A 16,512-nucleotide genomic window follows, 5' to 3' on the forward strand; every position below is an offset into this window, starting at 1 on the left:
GACCTCCGTGGCTTTATCAGCAAGGAAGATAGATTGTTCTCATCAATTAATATTTATATTTAAGGAAGTGTCCATGAGGCCCAGTCAGGATCTGGACTTCAATGTTATATGCTCAAACACAGGCAGATGAAGACATAGAGACTGCTTCAAAGAAATAAATCTTTTACCCTAAACTGGGCACATCTATACATTCTGTTAATTTGCCTGAATAAACTCTGGTGCAAATTGCACCAGAGTTTATTCATTGCTCCCGGATGTAGTATCTTCATGTACGCCCGGGATCACAGCATGTTGGGAGCTGGGAGAAAAACTGTTTACTAAGGTGCTTCAAGGGAGGAGAAGGAGCAACGGCCATAAACTGTTAGAGGATGCTTTCAGGTTGGATGCAAGGAAGAACTTATTTATGGTAAGGGTGACCAGAATCTGGAATAGAGTTCCCAAGGAGGTGGTGCAGTTCCCAAACTTGGAAGTCTTCAAGAGGAGACTGGACAGACACCTTGCTGGGATCATTTGATCACAGCAGTATTCCTTCCCAGAGCAGGGGGGCTGGACTCAATCTTTCGAGGTCCCTTCCAACCCTTAATTTCTATGATTCTATGATTCTATGTTGAGCCGGGGTGGCACAGCCCTGGTTGGCAGGGGACCCTGGGACTCAGTCTGCCAGCCTGGAGCTGCTCTGCCCCAGCTCAGTGTGCTGTGGAGGGGCTGGCTGGGGCGTGAGGGTGCTACAGTGTGGGGCTAGCTGGAAGGCAGCCTGGCACCTTAGCACCTGCATACCCTAGCCAGCCCTGGTCACTGCTTACATGTGCACTGCAGCAGAGTAAATAACTCTACTGTAGAATAGTACTTGTTTGGGGCAGTACTATTCTATGGCAGAGTTAATTAGTTTACTCCAGCCTAACATGACCACATGGTGATGCTTTACTGTGGAGCTAATTAAGCAACTCCACAGTAAGTGTCTTGTGTAGATTCATCCACTGTGGCTGAGAATACTACATCTTAGTGACTTGCAGCCAAATAAGCATACAGTTTTAGTTTGATCAGGAGGAGAGACATCTGTCTGATGTATTTTAAAGAAAGTAATTAAATACATTTGCATGGGTGTCTGTACACGAGCACAGAGGCTGCTCCGACACTCCAGCAGCCACCTGCATCTCATGTATCAGCTCCCCCATGCTTATAAATGGCAGCGGGGCAAAACTCATTGAATAAGCTTTTGTTCAAGCACCCCCACCACCACTTTTAAGTAGGGGGACACTGATACACAAGATGCGGTAGCGCTTTAACTAGAGTGGCTCTTGGAGCATTCTGTCCCTCTTACCCCTGGAGCATGTGTAAAAGTGCCTTAGCACTTTTGCTGTAACTGCATGTTCCCTCACTAATTTCTCCACCCCCTGACAGACGACTAAAGGCTGAGCTCCTGCAAGCAATGTCCAATTCAGTTTATACAATGCTTTTAACTTCTGGGTTCTGCATATATCATTACTCCATTGTGTGAATCCAAACTTGGAAGCACTGATGATACAACCTCACAGTTTGAGCTCATCAGCACTCACAAGTAAAGCACGTTCAGGTCTGCTCATTACTTGGTTGGGAAGTTCTCGTAAAACTCTCTGTGCAGTAAGGAGTGGTCTTAGAAATTCAGTTTGTGATGCACTTCCCTCTAAATCAATATTGAACTAATGCCCAACCTTACTTAGCTTGACAGCTCTCAGGGACTAGAATAGTGATTGTGTAGTAATTAATATGCATTTTAGATGCTAAAGGTGAAATGTATCCTTATGAAGAGGGCCAACCTAACACTTTGTCACCATGAAAGTCATATTTTCAAGATGTAAGACGAATTTGATTCTATAAAGGCCAGTACAGAGATGAATTTTGATTTAATCCTAGATTGATGATTAATTAAAATGGAGTTAGTAGACCTTGAGCTGCTGCAAATGCTCTTTTAAATGACAGAGGAAACTAAGATCTTGACCTTCTCTGGTCACTAAAACACCACGACCTTTTTTGGCAGAGAAGGAATCTTAACTTGTCAGTCCTGCTTAAATAATTACATTCTTCCTCACCAAATTCTCCAGTGCTGTAATTCAAATAAAGAATCATATAAATAAATCTAATGCTATTGTTCCCCACTTCCTAACTGACCTTGTAAAGAGTTAGGCCTGAGACCTCGGTACAATTTAAATAAGCTTTCAGTGGGGCTGATGCTGAAGTGACTAATAGTTGGAATTTTCTGACGGGTCTCAAATTTCAGTGCTGTGCCTCAGTAGCCCAGATTATTCCCTGAATAGACTTTTTGTACTAACTCAGTTCCAGATGAGTACCAGGAAGTATCCAACTGTGTCTGGTGTGATGCTGCTGCAAGATGCTGCCTAATACCAAGTAATATGCTTCTGGTTTAGAACATGAGAACACAAGAACATAAGAATTGCTATTTACTGAGTCAGATCATAGCTCCTCTTGCGCAGTATACTATATCGTATGGGGGTAGAGAGTGGATCTTGAAAGGGAGAATGAACTGGGTGTGACCACAGTTTTTTTCACTCTTACTGGCAGTCCCAAAATCCTATTTGGCAGATGATGTACATATCTCAAGATATGTTAAGATATCTACCTCCTCTAGCAGAATCCTATCACAGTCACCTGAAAAAATCATGGCAGCAGTGGAATTTCAACCCACACCCCCATAGAAGGAGAACCAGTGGGTAATGGTACCCTAGACCACACTTGAGTGGGACAACCAGGTACCTCCCTTAGCCTTGCCGCTTTTCCTTCCCCTTACACGGCACCAGCCCAGCAAAAATGAATGAGGTACTAGGGCTGCCACTAGTGACCACCACTGTACCTAATATTTGCATTGGCTTTCCTTTCGAATGCCTGACAGGGAAGAAAAGTCTCCTGTGAGCTCATGACACTGGCTGCGGGTCTTTTAGCACTCCCCATGGAGGATGCAGCCTGGGGCATTTCTCCCGTACCCCTCCATTGGATTTCCCCCTGGGGCCAAGGAAAGTGAGGCAGGGCTCAACATGAAGAGAGGAGGCACACCCCCAGCCACACACAACGTGAAGGGCGCTACGGGCTGCTCAGGACTGGGCTGGCCCTGCTGAGGATGCAGCCTGGGGCATATCTCCGTCAAGCACAATACTCGTGGGCACCAGTGGACCGCCGTGCTGGAGTGATGCACAGTCCTACTCCGTGGTCCCAGATCCTGAAAACATATTGCCTGGAGGCAGAACCCGCTGTCAAAGGCTGCTGTCAGAGGCTCAGAAGAGGGGCGCGGGCAGAAGAAAGGAAGGGGCGCCCTTCCACCTGGGCTCTGCAGGTATCTGTGGCGGGCGGTTGCATGGCCACCAGGAAGAGCGCTGGCTCGGGTTTTGGCCTGCGTGAGGAGCCTGCGGGAAGGCGTGGGCTGGGAGGAGGAGAAAGGAAGCACTGCTCCTCACTGTGCGAGGTGCTGGCTTCCTGTCAGAGAGGCAAGAGGGTGTCGGGGCAGAAGGGCAGCCTGCCAGCCCCAGCAGAGTGGCGCAGCGGGAGCGTGCTGGGCCCATAACCCAGAAGTCGATAGATCGAAACCATTCTCTGCTATGTTTCCCCCCTGCTTGCCTTTTGCTTCCCCTACCTGATTCCCGCCCCTCCAAGTGGCTTTGTCCTTGACATGCCTGAGAGTGGGGCTCTCCGGCCTCCTTCCCCAAAGGCGGTGGGGAGCGTGCTCACGGAACTTTGCAAGGGAAGGCCGGTGGGCTCTCCTCCAGTGACAGTCCTGCCGAGGGAGTGGGGGCGGGGCAGCTGCGGCAGCCCCGGGGCAGCTGTGGCCTCGGAGGGAAGGGAGGAGAAGGTGCTCAGAAGCAGAGAAGAGCCCGCCAGGAATGGGACCGAGTGACCTGGGCACCAGGCACCACAACGCAAGCAAAGGAAGCCAACGCGGTTGCCAGGCCGTGAAGGCATCTTCCTCCCCCCTGCCTCCTAGTTTGGGGACAAAAGAAAGAAGGGGTTGAGCACCTGTGTCTGTGTTGGAGGCGGGAGGGAGAGGGAAGGATCGCAGGAGGATTTGGGGGACTGGGTCTAGGAGGAGCCCGAGAACGTGGCGGCCGATACTCAGGAAAGGCCAGCAGAGCAGGGAGGCTGGCTGCAAAGGAAAGGCCTGGGAGAAGGCGGCCTGCCAAGAGCTGTGACCGCAGCCCCGAGGGGTCCCTCCTACCTGGGCAAGACATCCGGGAATACAGCTTCAGCCCCCAAACCTGGAGCGTGGGGGCTGAGGAGGTGGCAACGTGGGCTTTGGGGCCCAGGCTGCCAAAGAGGCTGGAGCCAGAACCTGGCCCTCAGCCCGGTGGGGCCCCACGCCCTGCGGCGCGCTGGCCAGCCCGCCTTCTCCTGACGGGGCCGGGAGGTGGGGGCGGCTTGCTCTCAGCACGGGCCCTTGACTTGCAATGCGTTTCTGGCCCTTGCTCGCCATGGGCCGAGAGGGCATTTGGCCAAAAATGGAGGGAGCGGAGAGAGCGAATCGGTCCCGTGACCTCAAACGCCAGAGGCTTGCATGGGGTTGACCTGGTGCCTGAAAGGTCCCATAGGAATGCATGGGGTTGACATTGTGCCTGGAAGTCCCCACTGGCTTGCATGGGGTTGACCTGGTGCCTGGAAGACCCCATAGGAATGCACAGGGTTGACTGTCTGCCTACAAGTCCCCATAGACTTGCATGGGGTTGAGCTGGTGCCCGAAAGGCCCCATAACAATGTCTGGGGATGACATTGTGCCTGGAAGTCCCCATAAGCTTACACGGGCTTGACCTAGAGCCTCAAGGTCCCCTTAGGCTTGCATGAGGTTGGCCTGGGGGCTCAAAGTCCCCATAGCAAGGTATGGGGTTGACATTGTGCTGGCAAGTCCCCATAGCAGTGCATGGGGTAGACCTGGTGCCAGAAAGTCCCCTTAGGAACACATGGGGTTGACATTCTGCCTGAAAGTCCCCATTGGCTTCCATGGGGTTGACCTGTTGCCTCAAAGTCCCCTTAAGAATACATGGGGTTGACATTCCGCCTGCAAGTCCCCATAGGAGTGATTGGGGTTGATCTGGTGCCTGAAAGTCACCTTTGGAATACAGGGGGGTGACATTCTGCCTGAAACTCCCCTTTGGCTTCCATGGGGTTGACCTGGTGCCTGAAAGACCCCTTAGGAATACACGGGGTTGACATTGTGTCTGCAAGTCCCCATTGGCTTGCATGAGGCTGACCTAGTGCCTCAAAGTCCCCTTAGGAATACATGGGGTTGACATTCTGCCTATAAGTCCCCATTGGCTTCCATGGGGGTGACCTGGTGCCTGAAAGTCCCCTTAGGAATGCATGGGGTTGACATTGTGACTGAAAGTGCCCTTTGGCTTCCATGGGGTTGACCTGGTGCCTCAAAGTCCGCTTAGGAATACACGGGGTTGACATTCTGCCTGCAAGTCCCCATTGGCTACCATGGGGTTGACCTGGTGCCTCAAAGTCCCCTTAGGAATACATTGGGTTGACATTCTGTCTGAAAGTCCCCATTGGCTTCCATGGGGTTGACCTGGTGCCTGAAAGTCCCCTTAGGAATACATGGGGTTGACATTGTGACTGAAAGTCCCCTTTGGCTTCCATGGGGCTGACCTGGTGCCTCAAAGTCTCCTTAGGAATACATGGGGTTGACATTGTGCCTGCAAGTCCCCATTGGCTACCATGGGGTTGACCTGGTGCCTCAAAGTCCCCTTAGGAATACACGAGGTTGATATTCTGCCTGTAAATCCCCATAGGAGTGATTGGGGTTGATCTGGTGCCTGGAAGTCACCTTTGGAATACATGGGGGTGACATACTGCCTGAAACTCCCCTTTGGCTTCCATGGGGTTGACCTGGTGCCTGAAAGACCCCTTAGGAATACACGGGGTTGACATTGTGCCTGAAAGTCCCCTTTGGCTTCCATGGGGTTGACCTGGTGCCTGAAAGTCCCCTTAGGAATACATGGGGTTGACATTGTGACTGAAAGTCCCCTTTGGCTTCCATGGGGATGACCTGGTGCCTCAAAGTCCCCTTAGGAATACATGGGGTTGACATTGTGCCTGCAAGTCCCCATTGGCAACCCTGGGGTTGACCTGGTGCCTCAAAGTCCCCTTAGGAATACACGGGGTTGACATTCTGCCTGTAAATCCCCATAGGAGTGATTGGGTTTGATCTGGTGCCTGGAAGTCACCTTTGGAATACATGGGGGTGACATTCTGCCTGAAACTCCCCTTTGGCTTCCATGGGTGTGACCTGGTGCCTCAAAGTCCCCTTAGGAATACATGGGGTTGACATTCTGCCTGCAAGTCCCCATAGGAGTGATTGGGGTTGACCTGGTGCCTGGAAGTTACCTTTGAAATACATGGGGGTGACATTCTGCCTGTAACTCCCCTTTGACTTCCATGGGGTTGACCTGGTGCCTGAAAGACCCCTTAGGAATACATGGGGTTGAGACTGCGCCTGAAAGTCCCCTTTGGCTTCCATGGGGTTGACCTGGTGCCTCAAAGTCCCCTTAAGAATTCATGGGGTTGACATTCCGCCTGCAAGTCCCCATAGGAGTGATTGGGGTTGACCTGGTGCCTGGAAGTCACCTTTGGAATACATGGGGGTGACATTCTGCCTGTAACTCCCCTTTGGCTTCCATTGGGTTGACCTGGTGCCTGAAAGACCCCTTAGGAATACATGGGGTTGACACTGTGCCTGGAAGTCCCCTTTGGCTTCCATGGGGTTGACCTGGTGCCTCAAAGTCCCCTTAGGAATACATGGGGTTGACATTCTGCCTGAAAGTCCCCTTTGGCTTCCATGGGGTTGACCTGGTGCCTCAAAGTCCCCTTAGGAATGCATGGGGTTGACATTGTGACTGAAAGTCCCCTTTGGCTTCCATGGGGCTGACCTGGTGCCTCAAAGTCCCCTTAGGAATGCATGGGGTTGACATTGTGACTGAAAGTCCCGTTTGGCTTCCATGGGGCTGACCTGGTGCCTCAAAGTCCGCTTAGGAATACACGGGGTTGACATTCTGCCTGCAAGTCCCCATTGGCTACCATGGGGTTGACCTGGTGCCTCAAAGTCCCCTTAGGAATACATTGGGTTGACATTCTGTCTGAAAGTCCCCATTGGCTTCCATGGGGTTGACCTGGTGCCTGAAAGTCCCCTTAGGAATACATGGGGTTGACATTGTGACTGAAAGTCCCCTTTGGCTTCCATGGGGCTGACCTGGTGCCTCAAAGTCCCCTTAGGAATACACGGGGTTGACATTCTGCCTGTAAATCCCCATAGGAGTGATTGGGGTTGATCTGGTGCCTGGAAGTCACCTTTGGAATACATGGGGGTGACATTCTGCCTGTAACTCCACTTTGGCTTCCATTGGGTTGACCTGGTGCCTGAAAGACCCCTTAGGAATACATGCGGTTGACACTGTGCCTGAAAGTCCCCTTTGGCTTCCATGGGGTTGACCTGGTGCCTCAAATTCCCCTTAGGAATACATGGGGTTGACATTCTGCCTGATAGTCCCCATTGGCTTCCATGGGGTTGACCTGGTGCCTCAAAGTCCCTTTAGGAATACATGGGGTTGACCTTGTGCCTGAAAGTCCCCTTTGGCTTCCATAAGGTTGACCTGGTGCCATAAATTCCTACCGCCCAGGATTTCCCTGCCAAGCAAATACAGAGGGTGCGGTCGGGCAACAACAAACACAGCACCCGCACAACCACCCAGGGCTTAAGCCTCCAAATACTGGCCCCCCCACCCAGGCTCCGTCTTTCCCTGCCCCCGCCGCCACCGCCCTGCTTCCCTACTTCCGCCTGCCCAACATTTGCTCCAGGTCCCGGCCTGCTACCCACCTTCCTCTCCCCAGCCATCCTAGTACCTAGAGGCCCCTACTCCCAGGCTTTTCACATCTGCTCCGCCTCCTTCGAGGCGACCGCCATTTCCCTCCTTGCCGTATCACACTGCTCCTCTTGGTCCTGCCTCCTGCAGGCACCCAGGTCGCCCTGGTCCTGCTCACCACTGTGTATGGGGCAGTCGCGAAGCTGGTCTCTTGGGACCAGGGGCAAGAAGGGCTGGAGCAGCCCCCACAACTTGGGAGCAAGGGCTCCAGAAAGCAGGGGCAGAATGAGCAGAGACGAGGCTTCAGCAGCCTAAGGGGGACCTTTGGGCAGAGCGCGAGCTGCGAGGGAACAAGGCCATAGCAAGGGGAGCTTCAGGAGGCCCAAGTGCCACCTGCACACTGCAAAATCTGTGGCAGCGGTGGGATTCGAACCCACGCCCCCGCAGAGACTGGAGCCTTAATCCAGCGCCTTGGACCGCTCGGCCACGCTCCCCAAGCCTGGGCCACTTTCTCTGCGGGGCGCCCAAGCACCTGCTTCGGCCTGGCTGCTTTTCCTCCGCCACCTCCCGCACCTGACACCGCACCAGCCCAGCAGAAAAGAAGCAGGGACTGGGGCTGCCACTAGTGACCGGGCTGGGCATGGACCTCAGCGTTCATGGTGTGCGCTACCTTGGGCAAAGCCGGCCCAGGAAGAGCATCGCCAGCGCCACCCGCGCGGACACACCAGGCGCCTGCCTCCTGGCCAGCACCGGGAAGAAAAGGCAGCGGGGGGCCAAGCTTAGGGGACTGGAGCCTGCCCCGGGTGGCGGGCAAGGCGCCTGGCTCAGGCAGCAAGAGGCAAGCCTGCCTTCTCTGAGGCTCGAACTCAGGACCTCCAGATTATGGAACTGACGCGCTGCCGGCTGCGCTAAGAAGGCCCGGCTGGCTCCGCACCCTGGTCCCGCACCACCACCGGGAGCCCTGACCTCCGGCCCACCGGGGTCCGTCGGCCAGGTCTAGGGCAAGGGACCCGGACGGGAAAACAATAGCAGCTCTCCAGCTCGGAAGGCGATTGCCATTCTCTCTCTCAGGGGCGCTCTCCTTCCCCACAGGAACCCAACCGGATTATTGGGCGGCAGTTAGCTCTGCGAACCAGCCCTGTGAGCTCGGGGCACCAGCTGCTGGTCTTTTGCAACAAACAGCTCTGTTCAGGTCATGGGTCTGAAAAGACAGGAAGCAAAAGCCCTCCACCTCCATTCGACTTCCCCCTGGGGCCAGGGAAAGTGAGGCAGGGCTCAACATGAAGAGAGGAGGCACACCCCCAGCCACACACAACGCGAAGGGTGCTACGGGCTGCTCAGGACTGGGCTGGCCCTGTTGAGGATGCAGCCTGGGGCATTTCTCCCGTCAGGCACAATACTCGTGGGCACCAGTGGACCGCCGTGCTGGAGTGATGCACAGTCCTACTCCGTGGTCCCAGATCCTGAAAACATATTGCCTGGAGGCAGAACCCGCTGTCAAAGGCTGCTGTCAGAGGCTCAGAAGAGGGGCGCGGGCAGAAGAAAGGAAGGGGCGCCCTTCCACCTGGGCTCTGCAGGTATCTGTGGCGGGCGGTTGCATGGCCACCAGGAAGAGCGCTGGCTCGGGTTTTGGCCTGCGTGGGGAGCCTGCGGGAAGGCGTGGGCTGGGAGGAGGAGAAAGGAAGCACTGCTCCTCACTGTGCGAGGTGCTGGCTTCCTGTCAGAGAGGCAAGAGGGTGTGGCGGCAGAAGGGCAGCCTGCCAGCCCCAGCAGAGTGGCGCAGCGGGAGCGTGCTGGGCCCATAACCCAGAGGTCGATGGATCGAAACCATCCTCTGCTATGTTTCCCCCCTGCTTGCCTTTTGCTTCCCCTACCTGATTCCCGCCCCTCCAAGTGGCTTTGTCCTTGACATGCCTGAGAGTGGGGCTCTCCGGCCTCCTTCCCCAAAGGCGGTGGGGAGCGTGCTCACGGAACTTTGCAAGGGAAGGCCGGTGGGCTCTCCTCCAGTGACAGTCCTGCCGAGGGAGTGGGGGCGGGGCAGCTGCGGCAGCCCCGGGGCAGCTGTGGCCTCGGAGGGAAGGGAGGAGAAGGTGCTCAGAAGCAGAGAAGAGCCCGCCAGGAATGGGACCGAGTGACCTGGGCACCAGGCACCACAGCGCAAGCAAAGGAAGCCAACGCGGTTGCCAGGCCGTGAAGGCATCTTCCTCCCCCCTGCCTCCTAGTTTGGGGACCAAAGAAAGAAGGGGTTGAGCACCTGTGTCTGTGTTGGAGGCGGGAGGGAGAGGGAAGGATCGCAGGAGGATTTGGGGGACTGGGTCTAGGAGGAGCCCGAGAACGTGGCGGCCGCTACTCAGGAAAGGCCAGCAGAGCAGGGAGGCTGGCTGCAAAGGAAGGGCCTGGGAGAAGGCGGCCTGCCAAGAGCTGTGACCGCAGCCCCGAGGGGTCCTCCTACCTGGGCAAGACATCCGGGAATACAGCTTCAGCCCCCAAACCTGGAGCGTGGGGGCTGAGGAGGTGGCAACGTGGGCTTTGGGGCCCAGGCTGCCAAAGAGGCTGGAGCCAGAACCTGGCCCTCAGCCCGGTGGGGCCTGTGGCAGAAATGCCACCGTCGGTGCCCCTCTCCAGAGACCTGTCTCAGCCAGCCTGGGAGGCGGGTGTTGAATCCCTCAGGGCGGGGATCTCCCACCTGGTCTGCATGACAAAAGCCTGGCGCCTGGGAGGCGATGCTCTGGTCACCTGGGCAGGGAGGAAAGACCCGGCCCTGCGCGGGCCCAGGTAGCCAGGGATGCTGGGGAGATGGGTCGGCTTGTGGCCAGTATTGGCAGCTTCGATTGGACCGGGCTGCTGAGGTCAGAGAGGTTATTTAAGGGCTCGGTCCAAGAAGAAGGTCAGTCAGCCATTAGCCATGCGGTCATCCAGGTGAATCTGAGCCTGGCTCTCTCCTCATCACCGCATGCTCCAAGAGTGCCCTGCCTCCAGAGGAAACAACAACCACCTCTGGACGATGAGAGTGAGTAAGCTACTAAAGATCCGATTAGATATTTAGTTTCAGTAACTCAGATGCGTTTAAACGGCTACCTCAGCCACCCTGGTTTGCTCTATGGGATTCCTTTGATATTCCTGTAAGATTTCTATGATACTGCTCTACCTTTTACCCTGTTTCCGCCCTACCCCCTGTAATCAATAAAGTTCTCCTTTGTGACCGGTGTGGGAGACTTATTGAGGGGTGGGTCTAAATTATGCCAAGGAGGCCCCTTAGGTCTGTGGACTAAGGGAGGCTTCCTAATAAGCCCCTGACTTGGGGAAGTGCCCCAAGTGCTTGTATTGGATCTAGTACCCATTGGACGATCAGGCCTGCGTTCTCCAAGGCGCGCAGAGCCAGAAGTGAGTCCAGAGCCTTGGATGGTGGCAGCGGGACCCCAGGCTAGCGGGTGTGCTCCAGGGAAGGGGTCGGCCGGACGGGAGGCACCCTAAAGGAGGCACTCAGAGCCTGGAAGGTGGTCGGGCGCAGGGAGGTGGGCGGCTCAACGCAGGAGCGCCCCCTACTGGCTCGCCACAGGGCCCCACGCCCTGCGGCGCGCTGGCCAGCCCGCCTTCTCCTGACGGGGCCGGGGAGGTGGGGGCGGCTCGCTCTCAGCACGGGCCCTTGACTTGCAATGCGTTTCCGGCCCTTGCTCGCCATGGGCCGAGAGGGCATTTGGCCAAAAATGGAGGGAGCGGAGAGAGCGAATCGGTCTCGTGACCTCAAACGCCAGAGGCTTGCATGGGGTTGACCTGGTGCCTGAAAGGTCCCATAGGAATGCATGGGGTTGACATTGTGCCTGGAAGTCCCCACTGGCTTGCATGGGGTTGACCTGGTGCCTGGAGGACCCCATAGGAATGCACAGGGTTGACTGTCTGCCTACAAGTCCCCATAGACTTGCATGGGGTTGAGCTGGTGCCCGAAAGGCCCCATAACAATGTCTGGGGATGACATTGTGCCTGGAAGTCCCCATAAGCTTACACGGGCTTGACCGAGAGCCTCAAGGTCCCCTTAGGCTTGCATGAGGTTGGCCTGGGGGCTCAAGGTCCCCATAGCAATGTATGGGGTTGACATATTGCTGGCAAGTCCCAATAGCAGTGCATGGGGTAGACCTGGTGCCTGAAAGTCCCCTTAGGAACACATGGGGTTGACATTCCGCCTGCAAGTCCCCATAGGAGTGATTGGGGTTGATCTGGTGCCTGGAAGTCACCTTTGGAATACAGGGGGGTGACATTCTGCCTGAAACTCCCCTTTGGCTTCCATTGGGTTGACTTGGTGCCTGAAAGACCCCTTAGGAATACACGGGGTTGACATTGTGCCTGAAAGTCCCCTTTGGCTTCCATGGGGTTGACTCTGGTGCCTCAAAGTCCGCTTAGGAATACACGGGGTTGACATTGTGCCTGCAAGTCCCCATTGGCTTGCATGGGGCTACCTGGTGCCTCAAAGTCCCCTTAGGAATACATGGGGTTGACATTCTGCCTGAAAGTCCCCATTGGCTTCCATGGGGTTGACCTGGTGCCTGAAAGTCCCCTTAGGAATGCAAGGGGTTGACATTGTGACTGAAAGTGCCCTTTGGCTTCCATGGGGTTGACCTGGTGCCTCAAAGTCCGCTTAGGAATACACGGGGTTGACATCCTGCCTGCAAGTCCCCATTGGCTACCATGGGGTTGACCTGGTGCCTCCAAGTCCCCTTAGGAATACATGGGGTTGACATTCTGCCTGAAAGTCCCCATTGGCTTCCATGGGGTTGACCTGGTGCCTGGACGTCCCCTTAGGAATACATGGGGTTGACATTGTGACTCAAAGTCCCCTTTGGCTTCCATGGGGCTGACCTGGTGCCTCAAAGTCCCCTTAGGAATACATGGGGTTGACATTCTGCCTGCAAGTCCCCATTGGCTACCATGGGGTTGACCTGGTGCCTCAAAGTCCCCTTAGGAATACACGGGGTTAACATTCTGCCTGTAAATCCCCATAGGAGTGATTGGGGTTGATATGGTGCCTGGAAGTCACCTTTGGAATACATGGGGGTGACATTCTGCCTGAAACTCCCCTTTGGCTTCCATGGGGTTGACCTGGTGCCTCAAAGTCCCCTTAGGAATACATGGGGTTGACATTCTGCCTGCAAGTCCCCATAGGAGTGATTGGGGTTGACCTGGTGCCTGGAAGTCAGCTTTGGAATACATGGGGGTGACATTCTGCCTGTAACTCCCCTTTGGCTTCCATGGGGTTGACCTGGTGCCTGAAAGTCCCCTTAGGAATGCAAGGGGTTGACATTGTGACTGAAAGTGCCCTTTGGCTTCCATGGGGTTAACCTGGTGCCTCAAAGTCCGCTTAGGAATACACGGGGTTGACATCCTGCCTGCAAGTCCCCATTGGCTATGATGGGGTTGACCTGGTGCCTCCAAGTCCCCTTAGGAATACAATGGGTTGACATTCTGCCTGAAAGTCCCCATTGGCTTCCATGGGGTTGACCTGGTGCCTGGACGTCCCCTTAGGAATACATGGGGTTGACATTGTGACTCAAAGTCCCCTTTGGCTTCAATGGGGCTGACCTGGTGCCTCAAAGTCCCCTTAGGAATACATGGGGTTGACATTCTGCCTGCAAGTCCCCATTGGCTACCATGGGGTTGACCTGGTGCCTCAAAGTCCCCTTAGGAATACACGGGGTTAACATTCTGCCTGTAAATCCCCATAGGAGTGATTGGGGTTGATCTGGTGCCTGGAAGTCACCTTTGGAATACATGGGGGTGACATTCTGCCTGAAACTCCCCTTTGGCTTCCATGGGGTTGACCTGGTGCCTCAAAGTCCCCTTAGGAATACATGGGGTTGACATTCTGCCTGCAAGTCCCCATAGGAGTGATTGGGGTTGACCTGGTGCCTGGAAGTCAGCTTTGGAATACATGGGGGTGACATTCTGCCTGTAACTCCCCTTTGGCTTCCATGGGGTTGACCTGGTGCCTGAAAGACCCCTTAGGAATACACGGGGTTGACATTGTGCCTGAAAGTCCCCTTTGACTTCCATGGGGTTGACCTGGTGCCTCAAAGAACCCTTTAGGAATACATGGGGTTGACCTTGTGCCTGAAAGTCCCGTTTGGCTTCCATGGGGTTGACCTGGTGCCTCAAAGACCCTTTAGGAATACATGGGGTTGACCTTGTGCCTGAAAGTCCCCTTTGGCTTCCATAAGGTTGACCTGGTGCCACAAATTCCTACCGCCCAGGATTTCCCTGCCAAGCAAATACAGAGGGTGCGGTCGGGCAACAACAAACACAGCACCCGCACAACCACCCGGGGCTTAAGCCTCCAAAAACTGGCCCCCCCACCCAGGCTCCGTCTTTCCCTGCCCCCGCCGCCACCGCCCTGCTTCCCTACTTCCGCCTGCCCAACATTTGCTCCAGGTCCCGGCCTGCTACCCACCTTCCTCTCCCCAGCCATCCTAGTATCTAGAGGCCCCTACTCCCAGGCTTTTCACATCTGCTCCGCCTCCTTCGAGGCGACCGCCATTTCCCTCCTTGCCGTATCACACTGCTCCTCTTGGTCCTGCCTCCTGCAGGCACCCAGGTCGCCCTGGTCCTGCTCACCACTGTGTATGGGGAAGTCACGAAGCTGGTCTCTTGGGACCAGGGGCAAGAAGGGCTGGAGCAGCCCCCCCAACTTGGGGGCAAGGGCTCCAGAAAGCAGGGGCAGAATGAGCAGAGTCGAGGCTTCAGCAGCCTAAGGGGGACCTTTGGGCAGAGGGCGAGCTGCGAGGGAACAAGGCCGTAGCAAGGGGAGCTTCGGGAGGCCCAAGTGCCACCTGCACGCTGCAAAATCTGTGGCAGCGGTGGGATTCGAACCCACGCCCCCGCAGAGACTGGAGCCTTAATCCAGCGCCTTGGACTGCTCGGCCACGCTCCCCCAGGCTGGGCCACTTTCTCTGCGGGGCGCCCAAGCACCTGCTTCGGCCTGGCTGCTTTTCCTCCGCCACCTCCCGCACCTGACACCGCACCAGCCCAGCAGAAAAGAAGCAGGGACTGGGGCTGCCACTAGTGACCGGGCTGGGCATGGCCCTCAGCGTTCATGGTGTGCGCTACCTTGGGCAAAGCCGGCCCAGGAAGAGCATCGCCAGCGCCACCTGCGCGGACACACCAGGCGCCTGCCTCCTGGCCAGCACCGGGAAGAAAAGGCAGCGGGGGGCCAAGCTTAGGCGACTGGAGCCTGCCCCGGGTGGCAGGCAAGGCGCCTGGCTCAGGCAGCAAGAGGCAAGCCTGCCTTCTCTGAGGCTCGAACTCAGGACCTCCAGATTATGAGACTGACGCGCTGCCGGCTGCGCTAAGAAGGCCCGGCTGGCTCAGCCCCCTGGTCCCGCACCACCACCGGGAGCCCTCACCTCCGGCCCACCGGGGTCCGTCGGCCAGGTCTAGGGCAAGGGACCCGGACGGGAAAACAATAGCAGCTCTCCAGCTCGGAAGGCGATTGCCATTCTCTCTCTCAGGGGCGCTCTCCTTCCCCACAAGAACCCAACCGGATTATTGGGCGGCAGTTAGCTCTGCGAACCAGCCCTGTGAGCTCGGGGCACCAGCTGCTGGTCTTTTGCAACAAACAGCTCTGTTCAGGTCATGGGTCTGAAAAGACAGGAAGCAAAAGCCCTCCACCTCCATTCGACTTCCCCCTGGGGCCAGGGAAAGTGAGGCAGGGCTCAACATGAAGAGAGGAGGCACACCCCCAGCCACACACAACGCGAAGGGTGCTACGGGCTGCTCAGGACTGGGCTGGCCCTGTTGAGGATGCAGCCTGGGGCATTTCTCCCGTCAGGCACAATACTCGTGGGCACCAGTGGACCGCCGTGCTGGAGTGATGCACAGTCCTACTCCGTGGTCCCAGATCCTGAAAACATATTGCCTGGAGGCAGAACCCGCTGTCAAAGGCTGCTGTCAGAGGCTCAGAAGAGGGGCGCGGGCAGAAGAAAGGAAGGGGCGCCCTTCCACCTGGGCTCTGCAGGTATCTGTGGCCGGCGGTTGCATGGCCACCAGGAAGAGCGCTGGCTCGGGTTTTGGCCTGCGTGGGGAGCCTGCGGGAAGGCGTGGGCTGGGAGGAGGAGAAAGGAAGCACTGCTCCTCACTGTGCGAGGTGCTGGCTTCCTGTCAGAGAGGCAAGAGGGTGTCGGGGCAGAAGGGCAGCCTGCCAGCCCCAGCAGAGTGGCGCAGCGGGAGCGTGCTGGGCCCATAACCCAGAGGTCGATGGATCGAAACCATCCTCTGCTATGTTTCCCCCCTGCTTGCCTTTTGCTTCCCCTACCTGATTCCCGCCCCTCCAAGTGGCTTTGTCCTTGACATGCCTGAGAGTGGGGCTCTCCGGCCTCCTTCCCCAAAGGCGGTGGGGAGCGTGCTCACGGAACTTTGCAAGGGAAGGCCGGTGGGCTCTCCTCCAGTGACAGTCCTGCCGAGGGAGTGGGGGCGGGGCAGCTGCGGCAGCCCCGGGGCAGCTGTGGCCTCGGAGGAAAGGGAGGAGAAGGTGCTCAGAAGCAGAGAAGAGCCCGCCAGGAATGGGACCGAGTGACCTGGGCACCAGGCACCACAGCGCAAGCAAAGGAAGCCAACGCGGTTGCCAGGCCGTGAAGGCATCTTCCTCCCCCCTGCCTCCTAGTTTGGGGACCAAAGAAAGAAGGGGTTG

General features: G+C 56.4%; 2 non-coding genes across 2 annotated transcripts; both read right to left on the reverse strand.

Moving 5' to 3' along the window:
* Window positions 1-8,250: 8,250 nt before the first annotated feature.
* TRNAL-AAG (transfer RNA leucine (anticodon AAG)) lies at window positions 8,251-8,332 on the reverse strand. Its single transcript has one exon. It is a non-coding gene; the product is annotated as a tRNA-Leu (tRNA).
* A 6,776-nt stretch (window positions 8,333-15,108) lies between these two features.
* Window positions 15,109-15,181, reverse strand: TRNAM-CAU (transfer RNA methionine (anticodon CAU)). The gene has a single exon. It is a non-coding gene; the product is annotated as a tRNA-Met (tRNA).
* Window positions 15,182-16,512: the final 1,331 nt, after the last annotated feature.

This window comes from Alligator mississippiensis, chromosome 4 (assembly GCF_030867095.1).
Source record: "Alligator mississippiensis isolate rAllMis1 chromosome 4, rAllMis1, whole genome shotgun sequence".
NCBI lineage: Eukaryota > Metazoa > Chordata > Crocodylia > Alligatoridae > Alligator > Alligator mississippiensis.